Here is a 25,593-nt window from a genome sequence, read left to right as displayed (position 1 = left end):
ATACATTCAATATACGCGATATAATCCGTTCTAATAGTTTTATTTCATGGTTAATCATTGGCTTCACTACATAATATAAAACAAAGTCGCTTCCCTGTCTGTATGTATGTATGCTTAGATCTTTAAAACTACGCAACTGATTTAAATGCTAAATATTTTTTTAATAGATAGAGTGATTCAAGAGGAAGGTTTATGTATAATTTGTTAACCCGTGCAAAGCCGGGGCGGGTCGGTAGTTGCCTATAATTCTGGAAACCCGATTGAATCATTAACCCAAATTCATACTGCAACATGCAACCCGAGCAACGCACAGTGCGTGTTCCAATTAGCCTCAGTTTTCAGGTGAATTTCACACAAGTGCTCCTATCGCTGAAATATCACGAACTTTTGTTCGTAACTACACTTTATTAATGATATTACTGTAAGCTACATTGGTTGAACACGTTTAGGTTAGGACTTGAAAACACGCTACTTGAAATCAATTGTAAGTATTTATTTGTGGTCCTTGAACTTACATTTCAAGGACCACAAAATATAAAAATAAATTAGTAGAGATTAAAAATATAAAGAGCACAAATAAATCCTACAAAGTTATGTAGGTAGGTAATTCAATTCATCGGCTGAAAATATGTGCTTTTCAGATCCGCTGTTATTGTTATGCAGTGGTTAAGCATAAATACAGAATTATAACGGCAAAGGCTAGAAAAAATTGGTTAATTAAAAAAAATGGTAACATGTGAAAATGAGAGACTTTTACATATTATAACTTTCTGTCTTTCTCCTTTTATTTTTATGTCTGAAAAAGTTGTAGGCAGTTTCTAGAGTATTATATAAATATAGGTACTTCGACATGTTTAACAAATGCTACGTTATTTGTAAAATCAATTACCTATTATGTTACCATCACAGACAAGACATCCTCTAGACTGAGCATAGTAACGCTACCCCCTCTGCCACTATATACGGTAGTTTTACTACATATTCGAGTCAAAGTGTCAGAATCCCGTGCCGTGATTGGTCGGTGTCTTTGAATCACGTCACGAGATTCGCTCACCTCGTCCCCCCGCACCCCCGTATTTTTGGCAGCATCGGTTTCATGAAATAATTGCTCTAAACTACATCTTGAGGATTCCTAGTCTATGGTTACCATCGTTTCCGACTAGTGGAGGATATTTTTTAAACTGAATGCTATAATGCGCTCTGGGCACGTTCTTCGTTTGTTTGTTTCAATTTGCTGGCAACAAATAACAATCATACTATTGCTCCTGTTTTGAGAATAAGTGCATAGTAATTTCCGATTAGTTATTTTGTTTTGAAATTTAAATCTCCTAAGGGCCACTTGCACCACTCAGGGGTTAACCGGTTAAACCTGGAGTTATCATTGTTAACAGTACAAATTGACACTGGGTTAGCGGTTTATCCGCTTAACTTCGGATTAGTGGGCTGGTGCAAGTGGCGTTAAGGGTAACTTAGATTTGGCGATTCGTCCGACTTCGAATTCGAATAAAGAATATCATAATTGTGAAGTGATCATAAACACGAAAATTAATAAAAATAATTACCAACATAGAAGTATGTTAGACTTTTATTCGGCCACAATTTAATTGATTCCAGTGTAACAAAAGTTATTTACATATTAAATGTATGATTTTTTTTCATGACACTAAGGTATCAATTTTATAGTTAAACGTGATCAATTAACTAACAAATACCTCAATTTTGGTATTCACTCTTAAATAGAGCATCGCAACCCATAGCCAAATGCAACGCGTTTGACATCGCAGAAATGCCAAAGACAACAGTCACTGGACTCTCGTTTCTTATACGTATCTAATAAAACATTGGGCACCGAAAACTATGCATAGGTTTCATGAATATGGACTTTAACTAACCTAAATAATGTATGGAAATAATCACGATAGGATTGATCATCTTAATCAAATTCACGTTTCGTTTGGCATTTGTCGATAAGCGGTTGTCATCTTGGCTACGGCCCCAGAGCAATTTAGGGTGTCTTTGGATCCTTGGTCAAAAAGTGCAGACTTTTCAAAGTGACTTTTCTCCTTAGGCTGCCTTTCCACTGAGGCAGAGATGAGATAAGATGTGCGGGGATCAAACAATATCATTGGTTGTAATTATAAAGCTTGTCTACCTCCTACCAAGAGGCCTCAAACCCAGAAGCGCCCGCTTGATAAATGTACGCATCCATCAAAACCTACCTAATCCAAACACCTACCAACCACCTCATTTATTCCTTCAGCACTGATTGAAACAAAACATTTGAGTCAATGTTCACGTCCAGTACATTAAACCCGACGCACGCGCAGCGCAGGGAAGCGTTACCGAAATAGAATACTCACGGATTCCTGCTCGCGTTCATAATTTAATGAAACTAGATTGTACGCACGTGCCTTAATGATGCTATTTTATTGCTACTGGAAAAACTCGAGATTTCATCTTAATTTATTAATGTTTTGGCTTATCGGTCGACTAACGGAGAGTGGTTAAGTGACATGCGGGGTTGAACACCGTTATTAAAAGGATGTTCCTTAGTTAACGGTCTCCACCCGAGAACTTAAAGGTGACAGTCAATTTTCAACCGCAGCTGCACTACCGTTGCGACTTTACTGGTGTGACATTACTGCAGCGGCGGCGACGGCTGCTGTTGCGCCGTGCAGTTGCAGCAGTGTTCGTTACTTGCTTGTCAATGTCAAGTTAAGGTGATAGTCCATTTCCAATCGCAGCTGCACTTTACTATCGGAATTGACAGTAACAGCGACGCGTTCAGTACCAGTAGTGCAGCTGCGGTCAGAAATGGAATGTTGCCCTTATGAATAATGCAATGAATAATGTCAGTGTCAGATGTATAAATATAAGTTCTAATTTACTTTTGTATATTTTACGAGAAGAAGCAAGTGACAATAAATAAATGCGACTGCACGACGCAACAGCAGCAGTCGCCGTCGCTATCGCCGCTGCAGTAATGTCGCACCAGTAACGTAGCAACGGTAGTGCAGCTGCGGTTAGAAATGGACTGTCACCTTAAAGGTAACATTTGGTCGACAAGGGACTGAAATTGACAGTGACATCTTCTGCGTCAACGCTGCAACAGCAACGTTGCTGCAGTTGTCATCTTAAAGTTACCTTAAGGGTAACATTCCATTTCTGACCGCAGCTGCACTACTGATACTGAACGCGTCGCTGTTACTTTCAATTTCCATAGTAAAATGAACAGTAGTGCAGCTGCGGTTGGAAATGGACTGTCACCTTAACGGGCATGACGGTTGTCAAATCTGCAGCTAAATATGGCTAATAAGGCTATAGGCTTTTAAATACCTACAACACCAAAGTTCGAGTATACTTTATTTCAAGCATAATCACTACATCACTGCACTTTATAAAACAAAGTCCCCAGCCGCGTCTGTCTGTCCGTGTTTTTGTATGTTCGCGATAAATTCAAAAACTACTGAACGCATTTTAATGAGGTTTTCAACTTAGAGTGATTCTTGTGGAAGGTTTAAGTAATTTAGTGTGGAGCCGGTACTGTCGCTAGTAGGTAAGTATTATTGAATCTATTTGAGATATCGGAAGTCGGACGGATGTCACCTATCGACATAGTAAAATATCCTCGAAAAGTCTGCCAACCATACAACTCACGTAAGTAAGTAAATACTTACCTTCAAAGAAAGTAGTGTAATTGTTAACAAATTAGACGTATTCTTCGTACTATGAAGGCAACATTATCGGGCATAATAGCATGCACTTATGCGTAATACTTTTTACTTTTCGCCCTGGTATATGTGTGTTGATTATAGTTTCCGCTTACACGGGTCTTTATGGAGTGAATGTGTTGTTTTAATCGTCTTTATTCATAATCGAATTTAAACTCTTGTGAGACATGCTAACATTGAATAATTTTACGGTTTAACAAGTTACGGTAAAACAAGTGAGTCTAAACCGTAAAATTATTCTGTCTTTATTCATTTATTTTATTTTAACCCTTTATTTTGCGAGCTGAAAATCAGAGTTCACTATGGAATCAACTAAGTCGAATTTCATTTCATATCATTTGAATTTTTTCCGGCATTTATCTCGCAGAGATTCCTATGGGTTAAAAATAAACACACTGTATTAGTGTAAACTGCATAAAATTCCTAGAAAATTAAACAACAACTTTTTCTAAAACTAACAAAACATAATTAGTTTGAGGACTAACTCTGAAGTAGGTACACAAATGTACCTAAGTACTATGTATATCTAAAATAAGAAAAAAACTTTCAATTACGGTGACCAATGCTAAAATATTACAAGGACTCATCCGACATTTTCATCCGTCGTCTAATAAAGGCAAACTTCATAATGCCCAGGTTTAAGGTATACGCGCCATCACAATAAATTCCTTTTTCTAATCGCGACTTATACTTACTTAGACGTACGATACAATTTCCTGTCGTATTCACTAATATAAAAATGCCAATTAGAAATAAACTTTACTCCGCGACCATAAAACTCATTTTTATTAAGCATAGTTTAAGTTCTGTCCGAAAACACGAAAAACGACAGTTTTCGAATCTGAACTCTGAAAGTACTTAGACAGGGTTTGAATTTGCTTGTCTCTTTTGTGGAGGTTATGGCAGTGAGTGGGTGTTTAATGGTCGAATGAGGCTTGGAGACAGCTGTCGGTCCCTCGGGCACCACTAAGGGTTTTGTTTACAACCAACTCTAATGACAGTGCTCTTGAAGCGCAAGAGTCTGGAAGATTTTTTGTATTTATGTTCAAAATAATATGCAAAATGTAAAGACAAAATAGAGACGAAAACCGCACGTTTTTTCGATTGATCAATAGCCAAGCATACAATTTTCAATTTCCTAATAATAAGTAGGAAAATAAGTTTACAAAAAAAAAAACTTACTGACGACTATTCGAGGCCAGTACAAAACCATAAAAATACAAAACAAATATTAATTTTAACAAGATACAAAGGTCGCAGAAATTCTCTTATTCGTACGCTGCGAACGTACCACCAGCTGGTCGTGATTAATAATCCATTTAAACATAAAACACCCAAGAAATATATACCTTACATACTTTATTAAATACCTATTGTTAATATAAATGATCAAAGATTCAGGTGGTCTTCAAGTAAACAACAAAATAACGACGCCATCAGACAGACAAGGTAAAAGATTTCAAAAGATGATCTTAAGGAAACTTCGTCACAAGAAGCACCTAATTAAATATCAAGGAAGAGACAGTAAAGTTATTAAATTCCGCCCCAGCGAAATCCACAGATTAATTCGAGATTATGAAGTTTGATTGAGATCCAACTTCCGTTTTTTGCTAGTTTGTTTGACTTCAAGTTTCCAAATCCTTCAAAATGAAATCCAATTAGCTGAATACATATACCTATAATACCTATATAATAGCAGAATTCAAGGTTAGGAACTTAGGAACAATTAAATATATGGTTTATGGAATATCTCAAATTTGTTATCAACAAATTCTACAGTTCGATAACTTATTATCTGTAAAGCTACGACACTCGAAACTCAAGAGCTCTTTATACTACTGACGGCAAAGGTAGTCAAACAAAAACGCTAATCAAATATCGATGACAAACGACAGTTCATTATTTAGTTGGTCGTGATTTCATGCCGCCCGTGGAAGCACACGCCCTAGCTGAAGGAAGCTCTGTAGGGCGGGCGACTTCCTCGATCGCAGCGCCTCTGGCGGAGCCGACGTGAAGCTCCGGCTGCGCGGCCATTGGCCGGCGCGCGTGACGTCAGCCCCCTCTCGACCAATTGAACGGGGCGCGCTCGCGCCCGTCCGCAGTCCTTCTCGCGCCTCGGTCGTGTGTCGCTCCGGCGCCCCCCGCCCCGCCGACGTCGCCTCGCATTCTAGTTGTGGGTGTCGCGCCGTGCAGTCATCGCGTGTGCCACAGAACTTAGTGCGCCGTTTGTGAGTGCTTCAGTTCCCGCGCTAGTGCCTCACTGTGCCAGGACCCGCTCCCGCCGCGGAGGATGTTAACAGCCCACGGTGAGTGCCCGGCTCTACGCTGTCGATACGCGGCCACGTGAACGCTCTATTTATAAAATGTAAACACGCCGCTAATTTAATTTGAGACGATATTACTCTATTGCTGCTTAAAAGCGAGAGTAGGCGTCCGCTACGTGCCCCACTCGCGCTCGCAAATTGGCAAGACCGCGCGCCCGACGGCCGAGATTGACGAGTTCCTGTAAGACGTGTAGCACGCTGACATCCCATTGGATTAGATAAATACAAGAGCCGGATAATTATCGCGTGTTGTGAATTCGATGGCCTTGGATCGGTTCAGGGCTGGCGATAGCACGATAACGTGACCTTGGGGTGAAGTCTTGCGAGCGCGGCCCGGCAGAGGCGCGCGAGCGCACGGAAAATGACCAGACAAACAAGGATAATAGCTCAGAAGCATACGATGATAGTGCTGTTAATTCAGACACTTATGGAGCGAAGACATCGATTAAGAAGCAATCGACGCATAGGTACGAGTTGCAACGGATACGCACGTCTGAATAAATAAGTAGCTAAATTCATGAACGTGTTTGATAATGAACACAGTGAAACAAGTTTTGCAATCCATTTGGCGACACGATGAGTTCATTGAATTAATTGTTAAACAAAAGATCCGCTTCGTTGTTTTAGTCCATCTCAATTGAGAACAAGTGAGACTTTAAATACCTAACAAATAAAACAATACAATGAGTAATTCTAATGAACACAGGCGTCATCGCTCCTGGCAAACGCCAGCTTGTTGAGGAAACTACAGACGATTAATCCCATTATGTGACGGCACTACCTACTATTAAGAATGCAAAGATACGTCTATTGCAGCTTCGTAATAATCGTCTTCGGAGTACAAATAGTTGTTTATACCGCCCGCCCTCTTTATATTAATGACCGTAATCCGTCCTACAGCACCACTTTCCAGTATGGTTAGTATAGTTTTTATAAGTCTGTCCGGTCGAGATACCTCGATTCACTCGATACGGTTAGCAGCGACGAGTTCTTGGTCCCACGCTTTGGCCCACATACGCACGATTCGTACAATATCGTCAGAAACCAAAATCATACGATACGTTCCGAAGCCGGTAGCAAATATGGAGAACCACAACAAAAAAATAACATGATAATTACACCCAATAAATTTCAATGGCAAGGTGTGCAAATTAGGAATTCAAATTGAAGATTAAATCAACAGAAAAACAACTTCGTAAATCGAGAGGATTTGGGATTGTTATTCGCATTTCGCGCCGTCAATGTTGAAAGAGTCGCCATATGTGTTGCATGTGTTCTCTGTCTGGCGTACGGAGGGCAAAATTGTGCGAGCGAGAGGGGGAAAATTCGCGCCGAGCGAACCGGCCATGCGAGATGCTCAGCCGTATCATAAATATTAATCAGGCAGTGGTGTCAACAGCCACCGCGTAACGCGACACCGCCGCGATCCGCTGCTCGCCTGGTGCTCGAGTCGCCTGAAGACTAATTCGCAGAGGATATGTATTTGCTGTTTATCGCAGAAGAATATTAATGACATTATTAATCAAACTACTTATCGGAAATCTATTCACGACTGAAAGATGTAATAACACGGTCTTGCAACTCACAATTTTTAAACGTTTCAAACTGTTAAGCGCTTAGAAAAAGGAAAGGGATGCAAATTAATATGACATGTCAATATGCCCTTTACTAACGGAATAAAAATATAGATAACAATTGTCGTTCACACATCCGTTAATGTTTACGTTCAGCCATGACCTGCCCTACAACTCTCCGATTGGCAAATGCATTCATGACTAAATACAACCTTATGAGAATCAACTGCTGACACTTGAAACAATTATAAATAAGACACTTTGAACAGTAATATTAGAAAGCATGTGTAATTTAGCTTTACTAACATTAGTTTATAAAAGTTTAAACCTAAACAACACTGCAATGCTTGAACGTAGGGACGTATGAACTTCAATTAGGTTTTTATTGTGAAATCCGGTTTCGTCCGGTAATGTAAATGGTATCATTTCAACTCATGGAACTTGTAACTCAAATGTTTTATGCTGTGGCACATTCAAATTCTATGGAGAAGCAGAGAAACGGTAACAATAATGTTACCGTGTTGTTGAAAGCAGGTTGCAACCACGACATTACGTAATTTAAATATTTTGCTGATGTCAAACTTCAGACAGAATATCACTTTTTATTAGTGATGGTACATATATATTGTATTAACGCAATGATACTAATAGTTATAAATTACGCACATGTAAGCAAAAACTATGATGAGGAGTTTAAAATCATTGTGACTTCGCTGCCGAATCTACAGACTTAACAGTCGCGGTCGGTTAAAGTTAACTGTACAATAATTTATTTTAATTCCGCATGCTAAAAATTTATATATTATTTTAAGTAGCCCATAACATTTAAAAGATAACTCAGTCTCCATCGTCATCCGTACAGTGATCTAAGTAGGTACGTACTTAAAATGTAATTAAAAACGAGTTACCATTGCTGCGATGGCGCGGGTAAGGAATAATAAAGCGTTAATAGTACAGGTTCTGGAAAACAGTGTCTAAGTGAACCAGCATTCAAAATAATTATGGCGAATGCCTCTTCAACACTACATTCCTTGAGAAATGATATGCTTCTTAATGTAGCGAAGAGATTCGTTTTTGCTATTGGCTTATCTACCTCAGGAATTGGTTTGGCCTTGGTGAATAAACAGATTTTGAAAACGATTGAAAATTGAGAAAAAAAATTGTAAGTAAAAGTATAAATTGAAAGTCATGAAACAAATGGCAGTTAAAACCGAAATGTTGTAAGTAAAGAATGAAAAATAAACAGAAACATGTAGTAACGAACCTGCTCGAGTGGTGGCAGACGCAAGATCAAGAGTCGCCCGGTCGTTTTTGCTCGACAACGATGCGTGTGAGCAACATTTGCGGAGTGTGTGTAAAAACGCTTTTAGAGTTCCGTAATTTTCGTAGAATCGGAACCAGCGCTGCTTAATTAGCGCTCTTTCGGCGGAAAAGAGGTAACGTTAGATAATTAATGAGACTATTATCAGAATTGCGCAACATTAAAAAACTGCACATTAATGGAACAGGTGCAGATCATTAAAAGCTAATTGAAGATCATGTGTCAAATGAAAGCCTGATGATAAAATCAAATAATGATCTTTGTGACGAGTATTTGTCGTGCGTGAAGTGACTAAACAATGTCTTGCTTGTCATGTGATTCTTGTTTAAATTGATCTGCTCCCGGATCGCGATGCTCCCGTGCAAATGTAGTACAATATATCAACACCTTACAGAATGGATTGACCGAACATTCAAATAGTAATGACCAGAAATATTACTGCAGAATTCGTCCCGTCAACCAAGATCGCGCTTGGAACTTTATGTCCGTGTGTGTTAGGGCTTTACTCTGTGGTCTCTTCACGTTCTTGTGGATGTGCGTGTTCACCATATTTTTTATTATTTTTGCCTTCGTTAATATCGTCCGCTTTATTACTAAGTGCTATTTTGTTGTTATTTTGTAAATTTATGTTTTGAACATAGCAAGAGCCAGGTGGTGTGTCGAAAACAGATTTTTGTTTTACGAGATAACCTGTTATACTCGTAAGTTAGCTTAAACTTGAATGAACTCTTTAAGGTCACGTAGTATGACTGTAATTTGTGCAACAAATATCAATATTCGTTGACAATAAAAGGAAAAAGAGTGCTTCATGCAACTAAAATCACATCCCTAACAATATGTAGTTTTTTTACTCAGATATTAAATGTTCATCACTTAATACAAACGGGACATTTGCAAAATAATTGCAAATCTTGATTCTAGCCTAGACACGAAAAGTGCAGGAAAAAGCACGTTAGAATTCACTTTAGAGAAGGAAGCGTTTAGATTCCACCGCTGTTCAACTAACGACTTTATTGATAGTGGTTAAAAGGTCCTAAGTTATTCCCCCGCGCCGCCGAGACTTATACCTCTATTGTTCGAGACAATCGTAATAAGAGTCACGAGTAGTTGCGTAATATCGTTGACAGTGTCGTTGTGTTCATCTGAACTAACTATATCATCAAACGTGATTTGTCTAGTTTACTTAGCTTTTTAAACAACAATAAAATGCGGTTCTTCGTTAACTTATTAATATAATAGTGAATTAAGGTAAAATGTTTTAATTACAAATTAAACTTCAAATGCAGCAAACTAGGACAAGAAACACTAACATGGCTTAATTTCTTTTTAACCGAACACAGAGGAATCCTATCGAATAACTTTGTATATAATAAAAAAAGTTATTATCATCTCTCATAATTTAATTCAAATAAAAACAAAGCGCTGAGTTAACGGAGGTTTTTTTACAGAATACAATTTCATAATAAAGACAGTTTCCTTCCACGGTATAACAGATAACTTAATCTTATTCTATAGTTCCTATTAAGTGTACTTCTTTGCTACAATTATTGGATTTACATAGATTCCAAGGAAAAATTATCATTGTAGTTCATGCTGAAATGTCGTTAAAATCAAGTTCACTTTCAACACCTTCACTACCTTCAGGCAAGCCATATCCTTCCTTGTCTCTTATCTATAGGTATTGGTATAAATCGTATATGATTCCAATAAGAATTTCAAAGGATTTTATTATTAAAAGTCAAAAAATCTAGTTACTATATATTGTCCTCCACATCGATTTCTCCTTTCATGAAAATTCCTTTCGATTTTTCCTTTCCTGATATCTTATATTTGAAAGTGCCATCACATTAAACTAAAATGGATCTGAAAACACGCGAAACAAAAAAAAATACATGTAAAAAGTATAAACAAATATTTAGAGAATAAAAACAACGCAACTTATGCGTATTATATATTCAAAATCTTCCGTCTGGCGTCGCTCCGAGCATTGTGCGATAGATGCGAGTGATGGATGAGCCGTTATCAACGCTGATAACCCCGCGCCCCTCCCTCGTGACACTCCTCACCCCTTGTCACCCTGGCGACGTGTTTTAGCGAAAGTGCAACTATTTGTTCGAGATCACTTGCAACATGTTGTATTTACCGTTGGGCGCCATTTTTATGCTGACCTGGATGAATCTTGAGAGCATATTTGGCTGAATCATTAACCCGCCTTTTACCATTAATCTATCATCAAAGTTGGGCGCTTGCCAAATTAGTTAGGTCTTGGTGACAGAAGTGTGAAAAGATCAGTCAGAACAGCTTAGAACCTTATCGAAATTTATTGGAACCTCGGTTCTAACAATTGAGCAGGTCTCGCTGAATAACAAAATGATCAATAGATTTGCATTCCATTTCCATTGCCAAGGAGTTGTATACTTGTCACGAATCGTGGGCACGCCGAACTTGCCAGACCGGCTGCAGTATTCAGATTTCGTCGAGATTGAAACTGATTCGATCGGATAGTGTCGTCCTTTACAAACATTAGCGGTGTGAAGAGAGTGGATGTGTAGCACTTGTAAGATTCAGATGTAGTGTGACAGTGGATAGCAAGGCAGAACTGGCACAGTCTTGCTTGTGTTGTGTCCCCTATTCATTAGTGAACTTGGCGCTTGTCGCGCGTTATCGCACGCGGCGGCTAATGGCTCCATATCAAATATTGACTGTTTCACTATCACGTTACGTCATCCAGAAGTCTACGCAGGCTGTCATTTAAAAAATGGGTATTTGAAATAAGAACCATTTATTTAGAAACAGCTACTCCCTAATGAAAAAAAGCGGCCAAGTGCGAGTCGGAATCGCCCATGAAGGGTTCCGTATTTAGGCGATTTATGACGTATTAAAAAAAAACTACTTGCTAGATCTCGTTCAAACCAATTTTCGGTGGAAGTTTACATGGTAATGTACATCATATATTTTTTTTAGTTTTATCATTCTCTTATTTTAGAAGTTACAGGGGGGGGGACACACATTTTACCACTTTGGAAGTGTCTCTCGCGCAAACTATTCAGTTTAGAAAAAAATGATATTAGAAACCTCAATATCATTTTTGAAGGCCTATCCATAGATACCCCACACGTATGGGTTTGATGAAAAAAAAAATTTTGAGTTTCAGTTCGAAGTATGGGGAACCCCAAAAATTTATTGTTTTTTTTCTATTTTTGTGTGAAAATCTTAATGCGGTTCACAGAATACATCTACTTACCAAGTTTCAACAGTATAGTTCTTATAGTTTCGGAGAAAAGTGGCTGTGACATACGGACGGACAGACGGACAGACGGACAGACGGACAGACAGACAGACATGACGAATCTATAAGGGTTCCGTTTTTTGCCATTTGGCTACGGAACCCTAAAAACGATTGTTTGAAAAAGGTACCCATATGAAAATACCTTGTAGAAGTATTACATTTTACCGTGTTACGTTTTCTGAACCCAGATTGCAAGGCAGAAATTTCCTAAGGTCATAAGCAAATATTATTACAGTATGATAACGCGACCCCGCATTGTCTGTTTGCTGCCTTGCCAACCGTAGATATATGATCGGTTTGTTGATTGCATACGGATGTTATGTTGTTATTGTTAAATGTTAACGAAATAACTTAATTCTCCAATAATACAATAATAATGTTTAAATATTTAAAAATTGTAGCAAATAATAACAAACTCATTACCTAAAGCTTACGAAGTTATCCGAAGGAAAATTTATTAATTGAGAAAGCAAAATTGAATTGGAGTTAAACAATAATCTTAGTTTCAGTTTATATTTCCAACTTCGCTTCAGGATGTTTGTAGAAATTCGAAATCTGCCCACGTTCGCCCGTGGGCGTAGGGATCCCGATGAATGAAGGAGTTTCGTCGATTTTCGGCAGGCTTCGTGCGTCTCCGGCACCCAAGGTCAGCGGTGGAGGGGGGCGACCCCATTTCCACGGAGATCGATGGGAGCGCCCTAGAATCACCCCCGGATTTGGTGTTTCAGTTTTGTTGAGCGTGCGTTTTCAATGTCAAGTGATTCACTGGGAGTTAGTCAACCCCGAGCCGGCTCGGGGTAGAGCTCAATTATGGACTGTTTCCGTGACGGAGGCCCGCTAATGGCGCCCCAACACGATCTCGCTCGAATCCAAGTCAAAAAGCTTGTGATTGCATGTAAAAGACACCAAACCTACTATATAGAGCAACGAACACATTGTGTACAAGTTTTGTAAAAGCATTCCTTTGAAAAGTAAGGAATTGCTACAAATCCTTCAGCATTGAGTGTTTCACATATTGTCGTTTACCTGATACGAGCTAAGGATAGGATGACTCACGTTAGAACGGGCCGTGTCCGGGCCGGAGCTTCCGGAGCTTCGTTTTCTATGGAAAGCATCACGTGATCACCTGTCATATGTCATAGAAAAGTAAGAGCCGGAAGCTCCGGCCCGGACACGGCCCGGTCGGCCCGGTCTAACGTGAGTCATACTTAAATGAACCTATACATCGTGAAATCTTCATGAGGTTTCGATATTTGTTGCGAAACAAATATTCGAGATCTTAATTATAATTCTGAATTCTTAATATCACTATATTCGAGTTCCATTCAGACTCATAATATGTTACCGTAAAAATAAAAACCTGAAATGTTATGGATAGATCTATTAACTAGTTGAACTTTTGTAAACGTTCAAGGCAAAATTTAGCAAAAAAATTAATTCCAAGAGTGCTTTTAAATTGCAAAATAACAAAGAAATGTTGCTTTATTATGCACATGAGATTGCTTGTGAATTTTAAAGCTATAAATAGCTCTGATCAATTTGTGTCATCTTCTAGCATTATATTAGGGAGGCTCAACGCTAGCGTAGCGGCATAAGAAGTTTGTGCAGCAAAGATGACAGAAGAATTTATAGTGGACTAAATAAATAGGTTCCATTTTTCCATAGTTTTCATTTTCTAGGTTTGAAATATTCTGGCACTATGTTTCATTCACTGATTGAAACAGAAAGTCGCTCATGAAATTACCAACGTCAATATAACTCCGTACTTACATAGGTACTTTAATATGCCAACCCAACGTAATAACGCAAGTTGCCGGGAAATTGTCGGTCTCCCACGGAGGTGGTGCTCGCACTAAATTATACATTGTGCTGTGCATTTCACTAAGTAATACAAGGAATCGTATTGCAAATTCAATTTAGAAATAGCTATTGTCATGTTCATTTATTTTAACACATTCAGTGCCGAAAACCCGACTACCTATCGGGTATTTTATGGTTTCGTTTCCAGGCCGGACGTCCCGATAGTCGGAATCGTGGTTTTACTACATCTTTATAAATTTGATGAATTTTTTGTAGCCTGGCGCGGATGTCTTGTTTGGGTGGGTGGCAATGAATATGTTAAGTTTAGTACAAATATTACTGAACATTTATGCGAAGGCAAACAAAACAGCACATGATTGAAACTGAATGTTAATTTATGATGAATATGGCAACTGATAGAATATGACGATCTTCCAGATATGAAAAAACCGGCCAAGTGCGAGTCAGACTCGCGCACGGAGGGTTCCGCACCATCAACAAAAAATAAAGCAAAACAAGCAAAAAAAACAAGCAAATAAACGGTCACCCATCCAAGTACTGACCCCGCCCGACGTTGCTTAACTTCGGTCAAAAATCACGTTTGTTGTATGGGAGCCCCACTTAAATCTTTATTTTATTCTGTTTTTAGTATTTGTTGTTATAGCGGCAACAGAAATATATCATCTGTGAAAATTTCAACTGTCTAGCTATCACGGTTCGTGAGATACAGCCTGGTGACAGACGGACAGACGAACGGACAGCGGTCTTAGTAATAGGGTCCCGTTTTTACCCTTTGGGTACGGAACCCTAAAAACGAGAACACAAACAATCGGAAAGAGATGATAACACATCAAATAATGATATTACTGTAACTATACTGTAATTTTGATCTTTACAATTACTGTATACCCGTGTCAGTCAACTTTAAGAATCAACCAATCCACGAGCCTGACACAACACTTGTATTAACACAGCGCTGACGTAGGTTACAATTAGATATGCCTTTAAGTAATCAATATTTTTCAATATCGTATGGAATATTAAACTTTTTTCTACATGAATAGAAACACATTTGTGTTTTAAAAATGTATGTCTTGTGCGATTTACAAAGACAATGCTTCATTTTATACCTATTTAAACATTAAAATCCAATGAGTAGAACATCGTTACGTTAAGTAACGGTAAAGATAATATATAGTCTAATCGCTTTGAATTGAATGAAAGTAAAAAGAAAATATTAAAATTTTATCAAATTTATCAAAACAACGAAACATGATTATCTTTGTACCGCACGAGTAGTCGAGTACCTACAGTGTACTATCTGTTGATACTAGCTATCTCTACATCACGCGGCTCCTATAGATTAATATTTACACGTTTTGGCAGGTTTATCATAAAAGTAAATAAATTTTAGCATCTGCTCTTGACTAAAACAATGACACGACAATTACGTATAATAACGAATATTATTCGTATTCAAGTATCAGAGGCCCTACCGGGAACCACGTTCGAAATACTGCCTCCCTGTCACACTTACCTACGAATTTACACGTGCGACAGAGAGGCAACACGTCGAACGTGGTTCGCGGTAGGCCCTCAGTCCTCATGCTACTGTATAAGACAAGTCGGTAACAAAGTTTATTTAATTTGAAATCCTCGCAACGCTCAAGACCCCACTTTCCGAACCACTCGCTACGCTCGTTGTTCAATTTGAAGTCTTTTAAAGGCAATCTTCGAAAATCATTCGAAATTACCTATAAGTAATTTTTAATTATATTCGTAATCGGTATACTACTGCAAAATGATCTATACAAAAAAAAGCTTACCTACGCCATGTTTGCAGATTGTAAACTATTTTTGGAAACGAGTACATTTAAAAAAGCGAAAGTAGATGAAATGTGTTTAAACCTATCTAAATACGTTGAAGACTAAGACTATAATAAGACAAAAATACATTCACATGCAAGTAATACAATAATTCAGGTCAATTATCCACAACAACTCGAACTCGCACTATAATTTCCAGGACGAGAAAATTCATGTAGGTACACTATTACTGTGAATTTGTAATAATAATTACAGGCACCGACGGAGGCGGCCATTAAAATTGGATGAAACCTTAATGTCCCGGACAACGAAGTTATTATGACTTATTCAAGTTAATGTTTTACACGTCAGACGGGCCGTTCCTTCGACCTTGACCATGTCTTGACAAATTCAAAGGGAGACCTTCAACTTTATGACTTGGAGGTAGAAAGGCTTCTCAACGTTTACAGAACGCATGGACGTAGTTAGCCCGTGTTACTTATGAAGCGACGTATATATGGATTTGTAAAGTTATAAGTGAGTTATAATGTTAAATTGATTGCCTTAATGGTCTTGTGATTCTCCGAGCTGTACCGATTCTTTGGCCTTTAACAAGTCAGGGAAAATCAATGATAGTAAAGTACATAACTCTATTTTCCCCTCCATTTCAGCTTTTTCAAAAATGCTTTCGTATTGTCCAGGTTCCCGGCTGTTCTTGTCTACAGGTCGCATTTTTCAACCGATGCTCTTTAAATTTTGTGAGGGTTCGATAATAAGCTATACTTATGGAATTCTTTTTTTTTGGGGCCTTATGATTTTGCGAGGTCTAGAGCTCATAGAATCACTAGTTATAATTAAGTCAAAAGTTACTTTTATAAAACCTATAGTTTTGGTATTGGTACTAATGGTCTCTAAGTGTTAATGCAACCAGGCACGTCATCAGAATTACAATAATGGTCACCACGCCCATATCCAAGCGATCAACTTAACATATACACCTGCATGGCTAATGGTTTGATCGGCGGACGCTTCCTCCTCGCGCCACTTGCGAAACGGTCACATTGTCTTAACACATCCTCAACCTTGGCTCACTAACTATATGAAGCAAATTTAATATAATCAAAATGTTAATCGAATAAATTTGATAGCTAGTTTCCGCTAAATGCGACCTTAGGGGCTGACCGTGGAAAATTCACGAATCACCATGCTTTAAAGCCGGTTGACTGGATTCGTAATGTCCTCATTAACATTTGTATCTGTTTAGAGTTCGGTATACAACTACATTGAAGTTAAGCTGGTGTAGAATTCGCATTTTATTTGGGTTGATAAATTATTCATTCTAATTACTCGCCCACATGCCCGTACCTATTGTTTACTTTGAATTTCATTGAATCTCAGAAATTTCAATGCCCGTGGACGTTTCATAGCTGCATGAAAAGATGCAGGTCATCATTCAAAAAGTCCGCAATGCACTGCAGCACTCCATCGTTTCTACTTGCAGTTGATTACTTCATTTGATACACGGCACATTGAACAAAATGGTCCTTGAGATAATTCCTTGCAGTGTACCGAGCAATCAGAATCCCGCACTACGCAGAGTTTTATAACGTAACTAGTTGAGACTACATCTTGTTCTTGTATAAGGTCATTCAAAGCAAAAACACTGCCATAATGGCATAATTTAAGTTTTTCCGGAAACATAACACTTTTGCTACAAAAGTCATGTACGACAACATTTATTACATAAAATTAAAATTCAAAACCAGATACCTGACTTAAAGAACAAAAACAACCAGTCTGGGTATGAATTAATGCAAAATAATGAATAATCAAATGTGTTTTGGCCGGTCGAGCCCGAACAAGGTCAGGCGCTAGTTACTACGAAAGACTACAATTGTGTGTAGTAAGCGTTTGTCAACGAATTCGTACTTCACAAGTGAGCGTCACTAACCATTAGATAAGAGCGAAGCGATAGCTAATTCACATTAGCATTCATTAAGAGTACAGTGGTACGAGGGTGTTACAATTACATTACGTAACCCTCACGATGCAGTGGCGCCGACAGATAGCTCTCGACAAATATCAGTCTTTATTTTTGTTAATTAAAACGTTCTTGACGCTCTTAATGCCGTCTTGTAATTGTTGGCACTATATTGAATTTTGGAATGTAGAACGGTTATTTATAACTTGAGATGAGTCGTATGAGGTTCCTGGAAAGTCTGCTACCACATGATTGATTGTATTGTCTATTTGATTCCGGATTGTAAAGGCGAAATTGGGAGTCTTCTTATATTGCGGAGATTTAATGAAGTTCTTACTTTGGGTATATTCTTGTTCTCTTTTGTCTATATTTATGAACCTTTCAATCACACGCAATAGAAATTATCGGTGAAATCAATTTTAAAGAAAGATCAAAGCTACCCATTTGTGTACCTACGTGTCGCACTTGTACTGTTTAAAGTGAAGCCTCGTCTGTGCTGATCTCTACTTATACATTTTCTGCAACGCTTCACACGTCGAACAAACTGACATGTAAATAGGTACTTTAAATATTCAAATCTATAACAATAAAATGTTTTACCAAAGCTAATAGATCGTCAGTGTTTACCCATCCGTTAATACTATAACTATAATGAAGGTCATAGATAATTACGTACTTATAGCTTCTTCATTCTAACCAATGTTTGAACTACATGTACTTTTCCCAATTATCAAAAAAAAATATTACGCCAGATTCAATTGACACGTCAATACAACTTTTACCGAAAATCCACTTCTCGATTTGCGGAAACGTTAGTTTTTACACAGCTTCACGGTCAATGTCGACAGCCCGGCCTTGTGGCTCACTCGACCACGGCGCGCGGTTACCGCCGAATGTACCTGCTTATGTAACAGAGGGCCTACCGCGAACTACGTTCGATGTGTTGCCTCTCTGTCGCTCTTGTAAATTCGTACGTAAGTGTGACAGGGAGGCAACACGTGGTTCGCGGTAGGCCCTCTGATTAGGTGATATTCTGAATATTTTCATCTTGTGCTTGTCACCTTTGCTTTGCATAGTACATTTATAGTAAACGTAGTTGACACATAATTAATACATGCAATGAGTTTGCTTCGTTTCATCGGAAAGCGAAAATCAGCTTACTTATATGAAAAATAAAAACAAATATTTTGCCAGACTATATATGTATTATAAATTATAATTCCTGTTATTATGGGACTTTTTGCACTAAATGAGTCCCAAGGACTAGCGAATCCAATAGTGTTATTCTCTTAACTGTCGTAGTACGACATAATGACATCATCTGTTGTATTATGAGGTCAGAAACAGTCATTCGTTTTGGTCATAACCACCGCGCTGTGTCGAGAGGTTTCCTTGTTTTGGTAAAAAAACACTAACAGTAGGTAAATGATTAAACGTAGTTCACGAGCGTCACTGTAAAAGATTCCTATTTTGCTTAAAAAACGATTTCCGCGTCTTCAGGGTACATTCCGCTTCAATAAGCGATTTGCGTCATTTGCGTTATCATTGCCATCGTGAAATTCTTTTTATCCTGTGCGAATATTGCTCTTGCTTATTTTATTTGACATCTTTGGTATTTTCTGTTTTCTTTGATTCTATGCAAAAATACCGTTAAAAAATACATACGTCAGAAAATAACAATAAGATGTATTTTGAAGGCGTTATTATTAAAACGCCCACGAATATATATTTACAGTACATATGGGGTTACTTTTCCGCACTAGTGCATAAAATAGCACTTTTCGTGCGTATGTCGAAACTTTAAAGTGCCATATGTACTGTAAAACGTTGTTCGATACACGTGCGAATAGGTAATTCGCAACTCGTGTCGATTTACCTATTCGCACGTGTTTTATCGCCACTCGTTTCGAATTTCCTCTTTTTCGCACTTGTATCGAAAATAACTATTATCCTGTGCGAATATTGTTCTTGCTTATTTTATTTACCATCCGGCATTTTCTTTTTTCTTTGATTCTATGCATAAATCTGTTAAAAAAATACATACGCCAGAAAATAACAATAAGATGTATTTTGGAGGCATTATTATTAAAACGCCCGCGAATATATATTTCTGAAACCAGCCACATTATGTAAGTAAAGTACGCCGGAAAGTAATTTCTCACATAAGCACCGAGTAAAATGATATATTAACTTATAAAGGAACACAAACGTCTAGAATCCAATATACAATGCAGATAACAGTACGTCAATAATAACAACCAATGCAAGTCAACGACACTTACGAACTAAACATTAGTTATCAAGTACCCATTACTCGCCGCTGTATTTTTAGCCTAGGCCAAACTAAAAATAGTACAGTTACGTATGTATTACTGAATTAATATTTCTAAAAACGGACCGTAGACGGCAGTGATAACGGGCGATACCGCGTGACGTATGTCCGCGCGTTAGATAGCTCGTTCAATGACTATCTATTGCTAACATTAATAACATTTTAATGATTTTATTAAATACATACTTGTAATTTGCGGTATATTAAAAAGTTATGGTGATGAGCAAAGTCGTTGTAGTTAACTGAGATATTAGGTATGAATTATATAGAAGGTTTGAAAAATGAATTTGATTTGAAATCTGAATATTGTAGTTCAACGGTGAATATTACAAACTTATATGTATATTACGAGTAGGTACTCGTATCTACCAAGCGGGGTAAAGGAAAACCCAGACGCAGCTTACTAGACCAAGTGAAAGAAAAAGTGGGGACCGTGTCGTATACGCGGCCAGAAAGTCAAAGAGCTGGCGCAAGATAGGGAATGCTGGAAGATACTCCACCGACAAGATAATAACTCTTAAGTTAATGATGATGACTCGTATCTGTTAATGACGTTGATTTTTTATTAGTTTGTAGAACCTAGTCATAGTAGGTACCTATTTAAGCTGCATATTTTATAAGTGTAGTGTGTACGCACCTACGCAGTACGCACGTACGAGGGGCGTTCAAAATATTCTCGGTATTGATATCTTACAACCTCTTCTAAAATTTCTTTCGTTACTGGCCGCTAAGGTTTATTCATTGACATTAAAAAAAAGTATAATTCGAACCGAGATGTTCTTTTGTTTTTCTGCAATTGCTGAACAAACATGAACATCATGTGGGAATTGACAATGTTAACTAAATTAGAACATCGATGCGTGATAAAATTCTTGACAAAACAGGGTAAAAATCAAAAAACCATAAAAGAGGAAATGGATTGTGTTTACCGTGAGTCTGCTCCTTCTTTATCTACCATTCAAAAGTGGTCAAGCGAGTTTAAACGTGGAAGGGAGAGTGTTGAAGACGACCCTAGACCTGGCCGGCCTGTAGTAGCTACTTCACAAGAAAATATTGATAAAGTGGAAAAACTTATATTGGAAGATGGTCGAGTGAAGGTAAAATCTATAGCACAAGTAACCAATCTCTCTATTGGTACCGTACATGATATTATCCATGACCATCTTAATATGTCAAAAGTAAGTGCAAGATGGGTTCCGCGAATGCTGACTCGGCTTCAAAAAGACATGCGTGTAGCTTGTTGTTCCGATTTTATTGACCTGTGCGGTGAAAATCCCGATGAGGTGCTGCAAAGAATAGTTACTGGAGATGAAACCTGGGTTCATCATTATGACCCAGAGAGTAAACAAGAGTCCATGCAGTGGCACATTAAGGGTTCAGCTCATCCCAAGAAGTTCAAGGTCATCCCTTCAGCTGGCAAGGTCATGGCCACGATATTTTGGGATTGTGAAGTAGTATTACTGATCGATTATAAAGAAAAAGGTGTAAATATCACAGGACAGTACTACGCTAACATTCTACGTCAATTAAAGGATGCAATCAAAGAAAAGAGGCGAGGAAAGTTAACCAAAGGTGTTATGCTTCTGCATGACAACGCCCCCGTCCATACTGCTCATATTGCCAAGGCAGCTATTGTTGAATGTGGGTTTGAAACTGTTACTCACCCACCGTATAGTCCGGACTTAGCCCCCAGCGACTTCTTTTTGTTCCCCAATCTTAAAAAGGATCTGCGTGGAAATAAATTTTCCGATGATGAAGCATTGAAGGCGGCAGTGGAGGAGCATTTTTACACCAAAGATAAAAAATATTTTTATGCAGGATTAAAAAAAATAATTGATCGATCTTTTAAGTGTATGAACATAGGGGGGAGTATATTGAAAAATAAAAATATCAAACTTTTCGTACTTGTTTGTTTTCATTCTCATACCGAGAATATTTTGAACACCCCTCGTACATGCGGTGGCATTCTTTTAATGGAAATATAATTGACTCCTCTACGTTTATGTTAAAAATAGGCTTGAGGGAGTTACGTTTATGAGTAGGTTGCTGTACTTAATGAAAACCGATAAGTTAACCTACCACCAATCATACAACATCACTGGCAACATTATTTAGGTCTGTCACTGTTTTATAATTTCCGGTTATAAAGTATTTTATACTCGGTACAATAAATCTAGTTTTTTACAATGAGTGGATCTAAATAGATAATTAATAAAACCATTATTCTGCTTGTTTCAATTCCTTTCTTCAAATCTTTAAGTTTACGAAAGACCAATATATAAATGACTATTTATTTTTTAGCTATATAATAAATCACCATAAATAAATAAAAGTCATTGGCAACATGTTATATTTAGACCAAGAAAAGTCTGCAACGATTTTGATAGCACACGCAGTGCAAGTGTGTATGACGTACCTATAAATAACACTTGCACTGAGTGTGCTATCACACTTTGCGTTGCAGACTTTTCTTGGTTTAACTCTAGTCTAATTGAAATTTAATTAAGATTTAGGTATATAATATATACCTACTTATCAATTACCTTTACTTCTTTCTAACATTGCCAGCAGCAAACACTTTGCATTTTTGTGATTTTTGATTTAATATGAAACTAATTATAAACGTATGCTAAGTATTTGTATAATTTTATTAATTCATAAATTGTAGCTTAATGGTACATACCCGCAACTATTCAGATATTGAATCTCTCGTAAAAGTTAGTATTTATAATTAAATATGAATTCCAGTGGCTTCCCGGCTCCGGAGGTGTATATGCTCGGAGCAATTAAAATCGGCCACTATAAAACGGTTGTCTAACGGTGTTGGCGGGTCAAGCGTAAATCATCAAGAAAAACTAACAGTGAAATCATCGATACCTCAAACAAAACTTGCATATTATTACATGATAATTCCATAAGGAACAAGCTTTCTGATGGAAAGGTCCATTTATGCACATAAAGCATGAGGACCCTTCTCTGTTGGAAAGCCAGTCTAAGAATACCGTGTGTTCATGAAATAAACCTATTTGAACGGATTATATCGAGTTCACATCTCGACGTTTCAAACCCTTTACACATCACGTTTAATTTTAACATCAGGGTATATTTTAAATTCATTATACACGATTCATTATACCTGTTCAAATATGTACAAAATTTTATTTTACAGTAAAATTTGATCTTTAATCCAGCTTATTTCGCTAACTTTCAAAAGTATATAGTCCTATCCAGAAGAAAGCATGAAACTTGGCATGCATGCAGCTTATATAAATATGTAACAATAAAAATAGATGATACAACTTGTCAAGTGAATTCAGCTTTTTCACCAACTTTTGATGTTAAATACAAACCAAATTGGGTCGGTATGATTAATAAGTAAGACAATAGGTCAGCGAGCCTCACTTCAATTGAGCAGACTTACTCATAACGCTTATTTCGAGCAAGATTAAGCCAGTCTGAGAATAAAAATAGATTCGGGATTCCTGACCATTTAAACGGGGTTGGCAAGTCATTCAATATTAGTTTTCATCCACATATTACGTCACAGCAACACGGAGAGGGGGAGGGGGTCATGCCAATCGTATCACCTCTAGATTTCCTATTAAATTACATAGTCTATTCACACGTGAGAAACCAAACAATGGTCCACTGGTGTAAAGGATGACTCACGTTAGACCGGGCCGTGTCGGGCCGGAGCTTCCGGAGTTTCGTTTTCTATGGAAAGCATCACGTGATCACCTGTCATCTGTCACAGAAAAGTAAGCACTGGAAGCTCCGGCCCGGACACGGCTCGGTCTAACTTGAGTCATCCTTTACATCCAATAATCTAACCAGAAATAGACAAAGGGCTAAAAACTAATGAAAAAGAGAAATGTAATTTTCACCTCAGCAGCTCGAACAAACAAGGGTACTTTGCTACTTAAAAACAGTGAGCAAAATCGCATTTTGCTCACTGAGTGAGACAAAATGAGCAAAATGCGATTTTGCTCACTGTTTTTAAGTAGCAAATTACCCTTGTTCGAGCTTCTGAGGTGAAAACTTAATTGTTGGTATATCTTAAGAAAACATGAGTGATTAAGTGATGAAGAAGGAATACATTTTTCGGGTTCTTATGTTCCACTGTTATGTTCTCACTGCTGAGGTGAAAAGTTTTGTGAACTACACGAGATCAAAGTTATTTACATCTCGTGCGCTTTTGAGTCCCTTACTACGCTCAAGATTCTAAATTAGATTCACTCGCCACGCTCTGAATGAAGTGAATCTAGTATAGAATCTTTCTCTTGCACGGGACTCAAAATAAGCACTCGAAGAAATATCAAACTTTGATCTCTTGTTGTACAAATAACTATTTATTTACTTAATATAAATTCATCTGTAGTCGCCAAAACATGAAGTTGAGCGCTATCGCAACTCTTATACTACACAACGAGTAAACATGACCTAACGATTATCGGACGACACCACCCTATCCGGACCCGATAACCGCTCGGAACGGCACAATAAGTGCACATTTTAAACATACCAATTGTTTTCACGTTTATTTAAACATTTGTTTATAGATTGAGTTACCTACACACACCTGTAGAACTAAAATTGATGGGAAATCATTTTATTATATAATAAGTGGTATAAAATAAACTACAATTAAAATAACTAAGGTTAAAAATGCCTATCAAAATTTTGAGCCCTTGGTAGGGTGCCCATCACGCAGGCAGCGTTCCCGCGTTGGAATGCTATGGCCAATCTTTGAGCGAGAAAGCTGCCTGCGCGAGGGTCACCTGTAGCCTCCTAATGATGTTTCAAAATACGAAGAAGTTAAAATATGGTCAATTTAACATAACTAACAAAACCTCAGCTAATGGATTTAATTGAAAAGTAGGTATATCACACTTAATAAGCACAGTAAAGCAAAAAACCACAATAACATTCCTGTAACCGGGTAATTCGATGTACGTATCTTTAAAAATGCCTAACTACATAGTATAAAAAACAACGGGTTGCACTCCGGGAGTGCCGGCAGAAGTGAAAACTCAATGGCTAGTGCAAAATGCACTATGTATAATTGATGTTAACGCCATCTAGCGTTAGCGTTAATTACTTGAAACCCCTAAGCACATCACTGTTAGTACTCGAGTTATATTAATACCAGTTAGAGCGAAACCCACTAGATGCCATTTAAATCAATAAAGAAAAACTCAATGACATTACATGTAACAGTTTTTCGATCAGGTCACGTGTCCGTCTTACGGTCACGGTTACGGTTACGGTCACATTTCGAGTACCAACCCATTTTTAGTAAAGATAATTATTTCAGTGTACATAGGGACAAAATTCAGACAAAACAAATACATGTATCCATTTGTGTCATTCAAACTCATTTTTTTAACGTGCGTTGAAAAAGCTGCCGTGCGAATGGGGCCTTACGCTATCTGCAG

The 25,593-nt window shown here is 37.8% G+C and overlaps 1 protein-coding gene across 10 annotated transcripts in view; it reads left to right on the top strand.

The window, feature by feature from the left end:
- Positions 1 to 5,822: 5,822 nt before the first annotated feature.
- LOC134647325 (myocyte-specific enhancer factor 2) overlaps positions 5,823 to 25,593 on the top strand; it is an 80,800-nt gene continuing 61,029 nt past the window's right edge. For 4 of the 10 annotated variants that reach the window (XM_063501633.1, XM_063501637.1, XM_063501636.1 and 1 more), the window contains exon 1: positions 5,825 to 6,037. The gene's annotated coding sequence lies outside the window, so the exon portion shown is untranslated. Of the gene's footprint in view, positions 6,038 to 25,593 lie in introns of all 10 variants that reach the window. The other 6 variants (XM_063501634.1, XM_063501632.1, XM_063501631.1 and 3 more) reach the window with 5 other exon arrangements.

This window comes from Cydia amplana, chromosome 4 (genome assembly GCF_948474715.1).
Source record: "Cydia amplana chromosome 4, ilCydAmpl1.1, whole genome shotgun sequence".
Lineage (NCBI taxonomy): Eukaryota > Metazoa > Arthropoda > Insecta > Lepidoptera > Tortricidae > Cydia > Cydia amplana.
Note: the sequence above shows the minus strand (reverse complement) of the source record. Positions and strands in the feature narration are given on the sequence as shown.